Raw genomic sequence first — 14,976 nt, forward strand, 5'->3', positions numbered from 1 at the left:
CCACTAATGATCCTTTGAATTTCTGCACTCAGTTGTAATGTCTCCTTTTGCAAATCCAATTTTGTTTATTTGAGTCTTTCTTTTTTTCTTAGGTAGTGTGGCTAAAGGTTTGACTATTTTGCTTATCTTTTTTAAACAAATTTTTTTGTTTCATTAATCTTTTGTATTGTTTTCTTCATTTCAAATTCACTTATTTTTCTCTGATCTTTATTATTTCTTTTTTTCTGACTAATTCTGGGTTTAGTTTACTCTTGCTTTTCTAGTTCTTTAAGATGTATCATTAGGTTGCTTATTGGAAGTTTTTCTTCTTTTCTGATGTAGGCAGTTACAGGTATAGACTTCCCTGTTAGTAATGCTTTTGTTGTATCTCATAGGTTTTGCTTAATTATGCTTCCATTAATATTTTTTCAAGAAACTTTTCAATTTCATTCTTAATTTCTTCATTGACCCATTGCTTATTCAGAGCATATTGGTTAATTTCCATGTGTTTGTATAGTTTCCAAAATTCCTCTTGTTATTGATTTCTAGTTTTATTCCATGTGGTCAGAGAAGATGCTTGATGTTATTTCAATTTTTTTGAATGTTTTAAGACTTCTTATATGACCTGACACATGGTCTATCTTGAGAATGATCCATGTGTTGAGGAAAAGTGTATATATTCTGCAGCCATTGCATGAAATGTTCTGTAAATATCTTTTAGTTTCATTCAATCTATAGTGCAGTTTTTAAATCTAATGTTTCATTGTTGATTTTGTGTTTGGGAGATCTGTCCAATGCTGAAAGTGGGGTGTTGAGGTCTCCAGCTACTATTGCAGTGGTGTCTATCTCTCTGTTTAGCTCTAATAATATTTGCTTTATATATTTGGATGCTCCAGTGTTGGGTAGTTCCATTATTATGTGAATTTTAGGAATAACTTTTCCATTTTTGCTAAGAAAGGTCATTGGGATTTTGTCTGGGATTGTACCTAGCCCGTAGATTGCTTAGTATTAATATCTTAATAATAAATCTTCCAATTAATGAAATGGAATGTTTTTCTCTTTATTTAGGCCTTTTAACTTCTTTTAGCAATGTTTTGTAATTTTCAGTGTACAAGTCTTGGAATTACTTGATTAAATTTACTCCTAAATATTTTATTCTTTTTGATGCCATTATGAACAAAATTGTTTTCTTAATTTCATTCTTATATTGTTAATTGCTAGCATATAGAAATAGAACTGATTTTTGTGTGTTGATCTTTATCCTGAAACATTGATGAATACACTTATCAGCTCTAATTGCTTTGATTATTTAGGATTTTCTGTATATAAAATAATGCTATCTCTGAATAGAAATAATTTTGTTCCTTCTTTCCAATTTGTATGCCTTCAATTTTTTTTTCTTGCCTAATTGCTATTGCTAGACCTTCCAGGGCAGGGTTAAACAGAAATGATGAAAGTGGACATGATTGTCTTGTTCCTGATCTCAGTGTAAAAGCTTTCATCCTTTGTCTTTGAATATAATGTGGGTTTTTCCTAAATGCCTTTTGTCATTTTGAGGAACGTTTTTTTCTATTCCCAGCTTGTTGAATGTTTTTATATGAGCAGATGTCGTATTGTGTAAAATCCCTTTTCTGCATCAATGGAGATGACCATGTGTTTGCCTGCTTCATTTTATTAATGTGGTATATTACATTGATTGATTTTTGTATGTTCAATTCATTTGCATCATTTTAAATCCTCAATGTTTATTTTAACTATGGCTGTTTTTATCAGTTGTATGTATTCTTTGATTTATTCCATGCAGATTCAAACTAATGGTGTCTCACCAACACATGGCATGAGAACACCTGTAGCAATCTGTTTGACAGTCATTCACGAGCAACTTAGAATTGCAAGAAAGGTAACAACATACAGAGCGATCTTTGATCACTGGGGAATAGGAAACTATGAGTTATTGCTTTCTCTTTTCTTTATCTGGAGACATGGTTCTGAAATCAGTTTCATAAGGTTTCTCAGAACGTCTGACTAGATTAAACAACCAGTTGCTCATAATGGCACCAACTTGATAATATATCCCACTTAATGTAATATATAGTCTTTCTCCTCATCTGATTTAATTTTTCTTATCTCTTGATCATACTTCCCAAGGTTGCATTTTCAAATAAATTTCTCATAGACATTATCTTTGGCCCTGATTTGTGGGAAAAGCGGGCTAAGGCAGAGCTAAGGCATCTGCTGTACTCGTATAGTGATATTGCGTAAGGGAGAGGGAATTAAAGGATATAATGCAGCACCTAACATGTGGTCTTGCTACCCTTATGAGATGTCTCATGGTGCTATAGAATTGTTTTAATTTTGTTTCTGGAGACTCTGATAATTACTTTTGCTGTAGGTTTTGAGGTAGTCCCTGAGCTCATTCAAAGTTCTTTTGCTCACCATTAAAATGTCCTACCTTTCTCTTTTGACTGTGGAGCAATCTTCTACAATAACTGCCTCCATTGATTAAAAAAGGGGCAACTAACTGGAATGAGAGTAAGAAGTGTGGTTCTTAGAAATATGTAAGTTTTAAATGAATGAGAATAATAATTTAAATGATAAACCTCACATTTTAAAAAGACTGTGTGTCTGCTACTGTGCTAAATTCCATCCTAATATCCCCAAGATGCAAATGTTAGTATTAACTCTATTTTATATTTAAGGGGTTTAACTTCAACCCAGGTGACACTTGGCCTAAAGCTTGGCTTAGATGACCTTAAGATGTACTTTCCACAAATGAGTTAAAGTTCTAGCTATAAAATTCATAAAATACTTTAATAAAAGCTCCATAAAATGTCAACACCCTGTCTGAGATTCTGTCCCATTTGAAATGAAAACCAAGGCTAACATAAACAAATTACAAAGAAGTTAGTTTTTGATATATAAAACCCAGTTTTTAGAATATGATGCTATTTTTGATGAAATAGTGAAAGAGAACAAAGCTGGATTTGACTTGATTCTCTTGATGATACAGTCAGAGTTTATAAATCTGTGTTGCTCCTGTGTCTGCACAGACAGAATCTGGAGATGTTAATTTTTTGTCATTTGGCTTCTAGATGTCCTTGGCGTGTACACCCTGTGGAATCTGGTTCATCTTCAATCTGTCAGAAGGCATCAGAGGTGGTTTTGACTCCTTATGTCTTGGACCTGTGCACAAAAAGTGTGAGTACACTGCAATGAGGCCAATTTTACTGTTGTTGAGGGTCTTCTAAAATGATTTTGTAATGGTTAGTGTATTGAAATGAACTCACCCTGTAGTTCCAGGATGAGAAAGGAAGGATAATTTTTGGTCAAGATATTAGAAAATATCTTTCTTGGAATTGTCTTATTTGTGTAGGCTCATTCCTTGCCCCAGAAATGGCTTTGATGAACATGACTCTAAATAAAATGCAAGAAGTTTAACACAAAGAGGAAAAAGTTCCTTTCCAAGGTAGTTATCAAATAGCTTAAATACTACCAAATGATAGATGGTATATTTTTTCACATATGAAAATTTCACATTGCACACTAGGACCCCTTTTACTCGGTTTTAAGTAGTTAACATATTTGGGATCCCTTCTCTATGCCTCTGAGTTAGGTTATTATCATATCAAAAGAAATCCAGAACTTTAGAAGGCTTATTAGTGAAGCTCATAGTTATATACACAAGTGGTACCTTTTAATGCCTCAGAAAACTAATTTTGGCATTGTATATAGTTGAACCATGTAAGCATTGTTACAATGGTTATTCTTGTTTTGGAGGGGTGGGTTAATTTGGAGAGAACATGATATTCCCCTGGTGAAAAATTAAGTTTTATGTTAAAGTTAAGTTTTATGTTTTTTATTTATAGGAATTCAGATAATGACTTCAGATGTAAGTTTATAAATTTTGAACTAATTACTGAGTTTTCATTGTTCCCTGATGAGCATTTGCTTAGTTTGTTGAAAACTGGAAGAGGGCTAATAAGTATTAAATTTATTAAATTTAGGAAAAAAGCATAATTTGACCAATTTTATGTAAATTTAAATAGATTTTGTTTGAAAACAAGAGGTAGCTTATTTTTTTTTGTAAATAAATCTATTTCACTTGTTAGCTGGACACTGAGCCTATTAGGCATTCCTAGCCCACAATATAACTTTCTTTCTCCACTTTAGATTGACCCAAAGTGGATGGTCAGCTTTCTAAACTGGCCTGGCTTCTTGATGAAGTTTTTGAATTCATGAGCTAGTAAGTTTGAAGTGCTTTGAGAAGGTTTGAGGTGAGGCTAGAATGAAGTGAAGAATAAGCTGTTTCTTTTTGCCCTTGCAGACTTTTCCTGTAGGAATGAAAATACAGTAAAGTATTCAAATACAGCTTCATGTAAAGTATTCTTTATTTTTATTTATTTATTTATTTTTATTTTTTGAGAGAAAGTTTCACTCTTGTTGCCCAGGCTGCAGTGCAATGGTGTGATCTCAGCTCACTGCAACCTTGGCCTCCCAGGTTCAAGCGATTCTCCTGTCTCAGCCTCTGGAGTAGCTGGGATTACAGGCGCGCACCACCCAAGCCCGGCTAATTTTGTATTTTTAGTAGAGATTGCGTTTCATCATGTTGGTCAAGCTGGTCTTGAACTCTGACCTCAGGTGATCCACCCACCTTGGTCTCCCAAGTGCTGGGATTACAGGCCTGAGCCACTGCGCCCGGCCCAGTAAAGTAATCTTAATTAAAAAATAATCACTAAGTTTCCCCCCAAATCTTGTTTCACTTATGTAGATTAGGTTTTATTACACATACCAATTAGAGTTTGTTGCAGGGAATAGCCACTCAAACTAGCCTGATTGGTATTGTAAGATTTCTGGGGAGTCTCAGGGGACCTTGTAGTTTTGGTAAAAATTTTAATTTTCAGCCAGCCTTAACTTTAGGAGGATAGTTAAACACGGCAATTTATTTTCTTATTTTTTTGTCATAATTTTTAAGAGAGAGGCACATCTATGACATTTATTTCGGTAATTAGAATAAGGTACCAATGACATCTCCAACAAGCAAAAACCCTTTCTACCTATCTAGCTATCAATGAAGAAGTATGTCAGTGTATATCAAGAGCTTTTCAAATAAATCAATTTGCAAAACTTTGTCAGTGGAGTTGATTTTAAATATTTCCTTTCCTAGAGTTTCCTGAAATCATGTTTTAAACATTAAAAACTTTCTAACAGGTCAGTTAGATGAAACTTTCTAACAGGTCAGTTATTGAACACACTGAGTTACCTTTTTCAATTTTCAAATTTTCTTCCTTTGATAATCTGTGTGCTTTATTCTTCAACCCTCTCCATTTTTCCATGTGAACACATCATCTATATTGAGCTTCCCTTCAACAGGTGTTCCTGGTTTTGATAGCCACATCTATGTTAAGTGAATTTGTTTTACTTTCAATATTTTTAGACATTATTTTTTCTTGAAGGTGTCCATTCTAGAGCCCTCACCATCAGTCTGAGATTTTCCCTTTATCTTTTTCCTGAGCTATGTTTCTCTTTCCTGTTGTTTTTCTTGGTTTACTGTCAACTTTGCAGTGGAGTTCATTTCCAAGAAAATTCCTGACAAGAATACTGAGGAGGTAAAATTTTGTGGCCTTGAATATACCAGAATATCTTTATTCTCTAATTATACTTGATCTATACTCTGGTAAGGTATTCAATTTTACATTAGAAATAATTTTCTCTCAAAACTTTGAAAGTTTCTCTTCACTGTCTTCCACTCTTAGTATTTCTGTACAGAAACCCAACTTTCTCTCCAGAAACCTCATTCAGATTCCAGATTCTATGTTTTGTTTTTTTTCCTTTCATGTTAGAATATTTCTCCACAGGTTGAAGGATCCTTGACTGTTTCTCTATATTTAAGAGTAAGAGCCAAATAATAATTTGGGAAGTCTTTATAATGAGGTATCTTGATAGGTGTGGTTTATTAGTATGATGAAGTGGTAACATGGCTTTTTAATTGAGAGAGTCTAAATCTTTATGTGCGTGTATTCCCTGGGCCATTCAGTTTCTCTAGCTTGAAGGGAAAATCTCTTTGGGTTTTTGAGGTAAAGTTGGCAGTTTCCTATTGGTTTTCTTCAATTCAGGTTAAGGCTTCAGCTTTATCTGGTTTGCTAAGCAGTTACTATTCATCCATTTACATTATAACATTTCAGGAATGTTTTTGAGATAACTTATCTGGCATCTTCTTCTCTCCTTTTCATCCTTCAGGGTTCTAAGTTTTAAAATTATTTTACTGTCAGTTTAGTATGATTTTCGAGGGTAAGGAATAAATAACTTCATGCACTTACTGTCTTATGTTTAATCAAATTTTTGTGAAATAATTTAAAGCAGTATATGCAGAAGTTGGTGATACTTCTATGGTGTGACATTAATACTATTTTAAATATATCAATTTATTACTATAATATCTGCAAGTACAAGAGGCCTTAACTGCTCTGAAAGCATGAAGGCCTGCCTTTCTCAGTTCTCATGCTGTTTTCTCGGTAGAAGATCTAATTCACCTGAAACCTTTACAGAGCCTCCTGCCTGAGTTCTCTAGTTGCACTTCACAGATACTTCTGTCATAATACTTGGTACATTTTCCTCTATCTGTTTATTTATCTTTTTCTCACTAAGCTCCACCATCCTTGAAGGCAAATATTACATCTTATTATTCATCTTTATAATCCTTGGGCTTAGCACAGTGCTTGGCATATAGCAGGTGCTCCATACATGTATACTAAAAAATGTCAAATTAATGTGTTAATAATTTCCCTAAACTTTTAAGGAGATATTAACATTTTATAACTAAAGTAATTCTCTTCTAGTCTTTTCTTCTTCTCCTCCACTCTGTCAATTTTTCTTTCATATCATTCCCACCCCGGCAAGCAACATGAACTTTTACTCATCAGTTGAATTAAGTGGTATAGGTATGTTTCACTGTATTTCTATTGCTATGTTTCTAAGTCGTATAGGTATATTTCACTATATTTCTATTGAAGAAATAGCTAGAAAATGTAGGCTGATCCCATTTTGTAGAGGATTTTAAATGTTGGGCTAAGGTATTTTTGCTCTATGAAGTAGCCAAGAGGGTGATGTTGAAGGTTTTAAGCTAGGAAAAGTAATATTTAAATCACAACATAATATTAGTGGGGCAGATGGACTAGAAAAGGAGATACAGAACAAGGAGAGACCCATTACAAAGCTACTCCTATAGCCTCAGAAGAAAAATGAGCTTCTGAGAAGAGTAAGGACAATAAGAATATAACATATGTTTTTAAAATATTTTCATTACTATTTATTTATGTTCATATTCAATTGTATACTTATTCATTGTCTCTCCCCTCCCACTAGAATGTAATCTCCCTGAGAGCAAGAGTCTGTATCTCCTTCAGCTCCAATCTCCAATGTCTAGAATAGTGCTTGCAAGATAGTAATTGTTCAGTACACACTTCTTGAAGGAATTAAGGAGACAGACAAGCTAAAAAGAAACAGAACAAAAATCAAATAGGGCAGTCTCAGATGCACAAATTAAGTGAAGTAAATTCAAACAGGCCAGTAGTCACAATTAATATGTATGGAGCAAACTCTCCAAATAAAAGACAAAAGTGGTCAGACTGGATTTTTAAAATTTTAGTAGTATGCTCTCTAAAGATTTGTACTTAAAACATAAGGACACAGCCATGATGAAAGTAAATGATGAAAACGAATCCCAGATAATTACTAGCCAGAAGAAATGTGTTATCACTATATTATTTTTGTATAGAATAATTTAAGCCAGTATAAAGTCAAATGGAACATATAAATATATATGTATGCATATTAGAAAATTATATAAGCCTAATATTATTAAAAATAAATATAGTTAATAATACAGTATTGTACATTTCAAAATTGCTGAGAGTAAATTTCTAATGTTCTTACCACAAAAGAATGTTAAGTATTTGAGGTGATGGATATGTTAACTAGTTCGATTTAATTATTCCTTATTAACATCTCTTTGTGTGCCATAAGTTTATACAATTATAAATTGTCATTTTAATTAAAAATTCATTGTTAATGTCTTAATATTTACATATAGATTTTAGTAATTGACTTTCAAATAAATAAATTTTAAAAGTACATTTATATATAACCTAAAGTTTGACTTAAGGCCAGCTGTGGTGGCTCATGCCTGTAATTCCAGCATTTTGGGAGGCCAAGGCAGGAGGATCAATGGAGGCCAAGAGTTTGATACAAGCCTGGGCAACATAGCAAGACCCTGTCTCTACTAAAAATTAAAAAATTAACTGAGCATGATGGCACATGCCTGTATTCCCAGCTACTTGGGAGGTTGACTTGGGAGTACCACCTGAGCCCTAGAGTTTGGAGGTTACGGTGAGCTGTGATTACGCCACTGCCTGGTTGACAGAATAAGACCTTGTTTCAAAATATATATTTATATATATAAATTTTAAAAATTAAGTTTGACTTAAAAATATATATAAACATAAATGGATAATACTACATGGGAGAATGACAAATCCACAATTCAAAAATATCTGAACACACTTCTCTCGGTAGCTGACAGAAGCTTCACCTAATGGGTCTATATAGAACTTACATAGAAGTTTCTTTTCAAGCACTCGTGTAATATTTAGACTAAATGGGAAAAATAAGTCCATTATAGACTACAGAACTAACATAAGCTAGAAGAACAAGTAACAAAATGAAAAAGAATATGGGTGATACACGGAGGGCACTGGGGATGAGAGTGGGCATGGAGGATGACAGTAGGGAGGGACAAGCACATGGGGCTGGGCTGAGAAGAGTCTGATATGAGATCACAGGTTTCAAGTTGAGGAATAGCACAATCAGACTGTGTTAGCAAGATTATTTTAATGAGAATTTAGAGAAGGCAATGAGTGGTAGAATCTGAGATAAAGGAGACAAGTTGGAGACTATTACAGTAGTTCAGGCATGAGACAATGAGGTTCTGAACTAAGTATCAGCAAAGATGATTCTGTTTTAGCCAATGTCATGGAAGTAGAATTGTTAGTACACAGGTGACTTTTGAGTAGAGAAATAGCAGGATGGCTCCCAGTTTTCCGGGATAGATGAATGATAGTGCCATTAACCAAGATAGGATCTTTAGCCAAAGGGCAGGTTCAAGGGGATACATGTGACACTTGAGGTTTAAGAACACATTTTAATTTAAAATTAATTTTGTAATTTTAAAATGCTTGTGATAGTGCAACAATGGAAAATATTTTACCTTCCTGTTGAATCTTTTTTTTTTTTTTCTCACATAACCAGGTAACATGGCATCTCTGACTTAGTGAGTATAAATATCACGTGAAAGACCTTTACCTGGAATTGGCAGACCTTCCCTCATTGCTATGTGACTTGATTTGTATCTTCTGTGCTAGTGCATGTAATATGTCTTTTTGTTAAATAACTATATATATATATATATATATATATATATATATAGTTTTACATATATATATGTAAAACTTCCTGGATGTAGTAGATTTTTCAATCCATTCCTTAAGGTATAATTTCTGAGAACGATCCCAATTTAGCTGTCCTCAAATATGCATGATCTGAATCAGTGAGTGTGTGTTACCTCTAGTGGGATCAGTGCAGTCTCACTAATATTTGATATACATCAAAATCTCTTGCTTCATATTTCACATTCTTTTCCTATTTTAAGAACTAATTTTTGAAAGTAAAAAAACTTGACAGTAATAATAGTGATGATGATCATGATCATGGTAAAGTAGAGAGCTTCTTATGGCTCAAGTTAAGCATTTTAAATGTAATCCTTAAAAACATCACCTTGCACATGTTATAAGCCCTATTTGAGGAAATGGAGGGTCTGATAAGTTAAATGACATTTTCGAGGTTACATAGCAAGCAAAAGTTGAGGCTGTAATGTAATTCCAGATCTCTGATTCCAGTGTTTGCATTCCTAATAATTATTGTAAAATGCTATAGGAAATTTGACCTGGATTTGATCAATCAAAAATAGTTATTTTCTAGAAGAGAAGAACTGTAATGTTCTCAACACAAAGATAAATGTTTGAGACGATGGATGTAACAATTACCTGATTTGATTATTACTACACATTGTATACAGATATCAAAATATTACAGGCACCCCCCAAATATGTACAATTGTTAGATATTAGTTTAAAAATTTACACATTAAAAGTAGCTATTTATAAAGTAACTTCCTATTTAGAGATTATGTCTACTGCCTTGGGTTTCTTAGACAATACACAGCATATTTCTTATAAATCAGTCAATAATTGTGCAGCTCATGTACAGACATCAGTGGTGTCTGTTGTAGGAGATAAAAACAGTCAGCACAAATTTGTTTATTGTATTTATCCCAATTCATATTTACGATTTTTTTGTCTTTTCATCAATCTAACCACTGAAAAAGATTTAGCAATTATGGCTTTTTGCATTGCTTTGCTTTTTTTTCTTCAAGTGGTGAACTGTGGCATTATAGCGTGCTTGGGAAGTTTATCACTAGGAGATAAAACAAATACTATGTTAATTCTCAGAACTGAAACAAATTGGTGACGACTGTTTTGAAGTGTGCAATTACATATTGTTCTACTAAAAAGTCAGCAATGGTGATATATTCTCTAAGGTGCTTGAAGAATTTGATGACGTATAATTACCACTAAAGGACAGGTTTTCCAATATTGACCTTGGCGGATGTCATAGCTGTGTTGGGTTCTGTGCCAAACATGGGTCAACTTCTGAGAATCCAATTGCACATTTTTAACTTTATAAAATTAAAAATCATCTGCAAATTGTCTTTAGCCCTTGCCATATTCTGGGAAAGGCTCCAAATTTCTATCAGATCATATGGTATAATTTTTGCCTAGTATTAATAATAGTAACAATAATAATGGGAATATACAGTAGGTAACTATGTACCATGTGCCAGGAATTGTGCTCAGTGCTTTACATGAACTACTAAATCCACAAAAAGCATATCATTCTGGATATAGTTATTAGTCCCACTTTACAAATGATGACCATGAGCCTTGGAGAAGTTAAATAACTTGCTCAAGGTCACACACACAGTATGTACTAGAACTGGAATTTGATCACATATTCTGCTCAAGTATGCTCAGTAGTTCTGTAAATGAAATTTGCAAAGTTTCAGAGAGTAGTGGAGGCAAACAGAATGCCCATTTGTTTTTTGGCCTGACACCTAGGTCATCATTCATGACAGCTTGATGCACATTCACTGATTCCAAGTGTCAGTTGAGAATGGCTGATGCAACGGCCCCATAGCACTCACATTTGTTGGAAAATTCCATGTTGCTCTTTATATATATACATATATATGTATATACACACATATATATGTATATACACATATGTACATATATACGTATATATGTATACACATATATGTATATATGTGTGTATATATGTATATATGTATATCTATGCATATATATGTATATATAATATATACATATATACACATATACATATATACACATATATATGCACACACACATATATATATACACACACATATATATATACACACACACATATATATATAACAGTAGTTGCTTAAGCTTCCAATATTGGCCTCTTCGGTCATGGTACATTATTTTGAGTGTTGGGAGTCAGTATGCCTGAGGTGCAAAGATGATGATGTACTTCCTGTAGACATGAAGGCACTCAGAAATAAAGCAAGGCCATTGAACTGTCATTTGTTGTTCTTCCTACTCAGGCTTTTAAAAAAGAAACTAAGGTCAATTAACTGGGAAGCTTAACCTCTCTTAGCTTGTCTTTCTTTGCGTAGGCTTTTAGCCTTTTAAATAAATCATTTTTTTCTCTTCTCTCCCTCCCAACCCCCTATCCATTTTGAACACGTTCTTGGATTTCTCATGCTAGGCCTAAGGAGCAGACTGCTTATATTCAAGAATGATTTGGAGGGGATAAAGTGTGCAAGATTTTGAATTCTTGCCATAAGTCCCTGGCAGACAGCCAGGCAGCCTCAGAGGAATAAGGCTAATGAAGGGAGGGTAAAGAAGATCCGGGAGTGCGGCTGGTAATGCAGTATTCATTTAATTGGGAGCAGGTACCGGTGCAAACTTCTCCATTTTAATTGGAAAAAGGGAAGGGGATTGTTAAGGACGAAGGAAAAAAGAATGCATAAAGTTTCCAAGCCGAGGAGCCAAAGGCAGCCCTGTCTATGCCAGAGAAAGAACTCAATTTAGGGCAATTTGCTCTGCAAGCTGGGCTGCAGCCTCCCCTGGGAATAGGGATGAGGAAGAAAATGAAACCAAAAGAGAACTTGATAAAATCACCTAGCACAGACAATCTCGGTAGAATAGGTTTTACTGAGTTAAATCTGCCCCAATCAATATGATTCTTTTCATATAAGTTACAAATAAAAAGCCACAAGATTACAATAAAAATCGAGACTCGAGCGCTGCTGATGTTGCACCTGGGAGTCTTAAGAACTTGTTATGGAATATATGTTTTTGCAACTATAATGTTTGTTTTTCCTTTCACCTTGGTCATGTGAATCAACTGTTTGCTTTCCTTCTCTATCCATTTAGTTTTATATATTGTTTTTAAAACCCAACAGAGGCAACTCTTTCTGCTTAATTTCTCTTACACTAGAGGTTGGGGATCGGTGGTTTCATTTTGTTTTCCAATGTGTTGAATCTAACGTAGTTCTGATTTCTCATACTAATAATAAATGAAGAGATTTCTTCTTATTGTATATTTTTGTGACGTAAGGAATTATAAATGTTAATGTATGAGTAAAGGAATAAAAGGGAGGCAAGACTTCATGTAAGAAGGGAAAGAAATGCTTTTGAGGCATATAAGAAACTATTAAAATAGAACATCTTATAGTTTATATGTAATAATTATTAATAATCTTTGACTGTGCTGGAGAAATATGAATTTTGAGCAGCCGATGGTTTCAATGTGATAATTTTTTTTGATCCTTAGTGAATAAGGAGGCAAAAGACTAGAAAAAAAAATTTAGTCTTTCTTCCAGTGTGGTTGACTAATCAACAAAGAACTTGGAGACAGATACTTTATTTTAGTACATAAAAGTATGTCTTAAAGATTAATATAAAGGACTTAGATCTCAAGTTTCCTGGCACTTTTGTTTTGTTATTAAATTTCTTTAAAATAATGCATAATGGAAAATAAAAGGATCATGGTGCCTTGTTGTGGTAGATCTCACTTTCAGTCTGGTTGGTTATACATTCACTGTTTGTAAACCTAAAAGAAGAGTTGACTATGAACATTTTATCTCTTTGATGATTATCATTGTGGGTTGGCGAAATTTTTGCTAATATGTGGTAGCAGACTGTGGATTGATTATTTGACTTTATCTCAGTTACTAGGAAGTTCGGATTAGAACTGAAAAGAGACTTTTCTGGATAGAGAAAAAAGAGTAACATTTCAAAATGTGATGAGATGTTACTCCAAATATTCCTTCTCATTTTTCTTGATACCATGCTACATAAATGAGTCAATTTATCCATCAAAAATATTTATAGAGGACTTCTCCATGTTAAGCACTGTAGAAAATGCAAAGATGAGAATAACATAGAACTTGTCATCAAGAAACTTACTTTATAAATGGGAAGGCCAGACAAAATATAATACAAAGGCCAAGTACAAAATTAGACAACAGAAAAAAAGATGTTCCCAAACAATATATAACTGATGAAGTATCAAACCATATATTTTTTTAAGTTTGCAATGCTAATATCTGAATATGGACAATTTGTGTCATATTTTTGGGAAGAGCAGTAGATCAAAGTAGTTTGTTGAAGGCTGGAAAGTGTTTATGGAACTGATGGTACTTTACTTGCTTTGTATTTAGACGGGCAGGAGAGGATGCAGGAGACTGTACAAAGTTCAAGAAACGATATGCTTTAATCAAGGTAAGAAACTGGGAGAAGAGAGGAAGTGGCAAATATGTTTAGGTTATATGAGATTCTTATAGAGAATGAAAGGGAATTCATTGAGGCCACATTTTAGAAGGTTGTGATCAGAATGTTTTGTTTATCCTATATCTAATGATTTTTGATGAAAAATTTACAAACAGGATAAAATGCTCTTTTAGGGAGACTGACCCAGTGGCAGGACGTGATATAAATTAAAGGGATGGGGGCCTAACATTTGTTCATAGTCTCATTTTTCCCCCCACATGACTAAATATTCATGTTCTCCTTTGTTTTTCTCCATGGATGGAGTCTCCATCCATAAAACTGCTTCACAGAGTTTCACCTCCTGCCTATGCTGACAGGGGCCTTCCTCTCTTTCCTGGGTGTGGGTGGCAGTGTCCGTAAAGCTGCCAGCCCTGAGTGTCACAAGAGTGCAGGGTGTGAGGAAACAGCAGGGAGAAAGGCTTTCCCCAACTCAGAATCGCACTTGTGCCAAGAGTTACCCAAAGACTCTCATGAAAATATTTCAATATCTCAGGCTTTCTAAGAATCACAGGAAATCTCTCATAAGACTGTCCTGTTACTTTTTCACCTTTACCTCTGGAACCTTGAATGCATCAGGCAGGGAATGATGCCATCACCTTCATTATTCTTGTCTCCCCTAATTTGATGGCTTCTGGTCGCAACTAAACTTTTCTTGCTTAATTATAAAACAACAGTTCACACAAATCAATGGGGCTGGTGTGTATTTAATATCAATGAGTGGAAGAAGGGGTCTTCTCTACAGCTCAGCCACCCACCCAAATGCTGTGTTTGATTCTGGTTCTGTAATCTGCTATTTACAGTTAAGCCTCTGGAAAAGTAGCAATTTAGGGGGTTTTCCTTCATCTCACTCCCACTGTTCCCTTCCCTTAATACACCTTTTCCCACTGGAGCATATTTAAAAGAGATGCAAATGCTTAAAATATGTTTGAGGATAGGAGGGGTTTTTCAACTCCTGGCCCTTTTTGTAGGCTTATTGACTGTTAGCACCTTTTTGTTATTTATA

The 14,976-nt window shown here is 34.1% G+C and overlaps 1 long non-coding RNA gene across 2 annotated transcripts in view; it reads left to right on the forward strand.

The window, feature by feature from the left end:
- The window catches only part of LOC100609100 (uncharacterized), a 325,990-nt gene that overhangs the window by 220,533 nt on the left and 90,481 nt on the right, over nt 1–14,976 (forward strand). For both annotated transcript variants that reach the window (XR_010158113.1, XR_010158114.1), the window contains 2 exons: nt 3,072–3,177; nt 13,865–13,925. This is a non-coding gene — a long non-coding RNA (uncharacterized LOC100609100). The remainder of the gene's footprint in view (nt 1–3,071; nt 3,178–13,864; nt 13,926–14,976) is intronic.

Source organism: Pan troglodytes, chromosome 5 (genome assembly GCF_028858775.2).
Source record: "Pan troglodytes isolate AG18354 chromosome 5, NHGRI_mPanTro3-v2.0_pri, whole genome shotgun sequence".
Classification (NCBI taxonomy): domain Eukaryota; kingdom Metazoa; phylum Chordata; class Mammalia; order Primates; family Hominidae; genus Pan; species Pan troglodytes.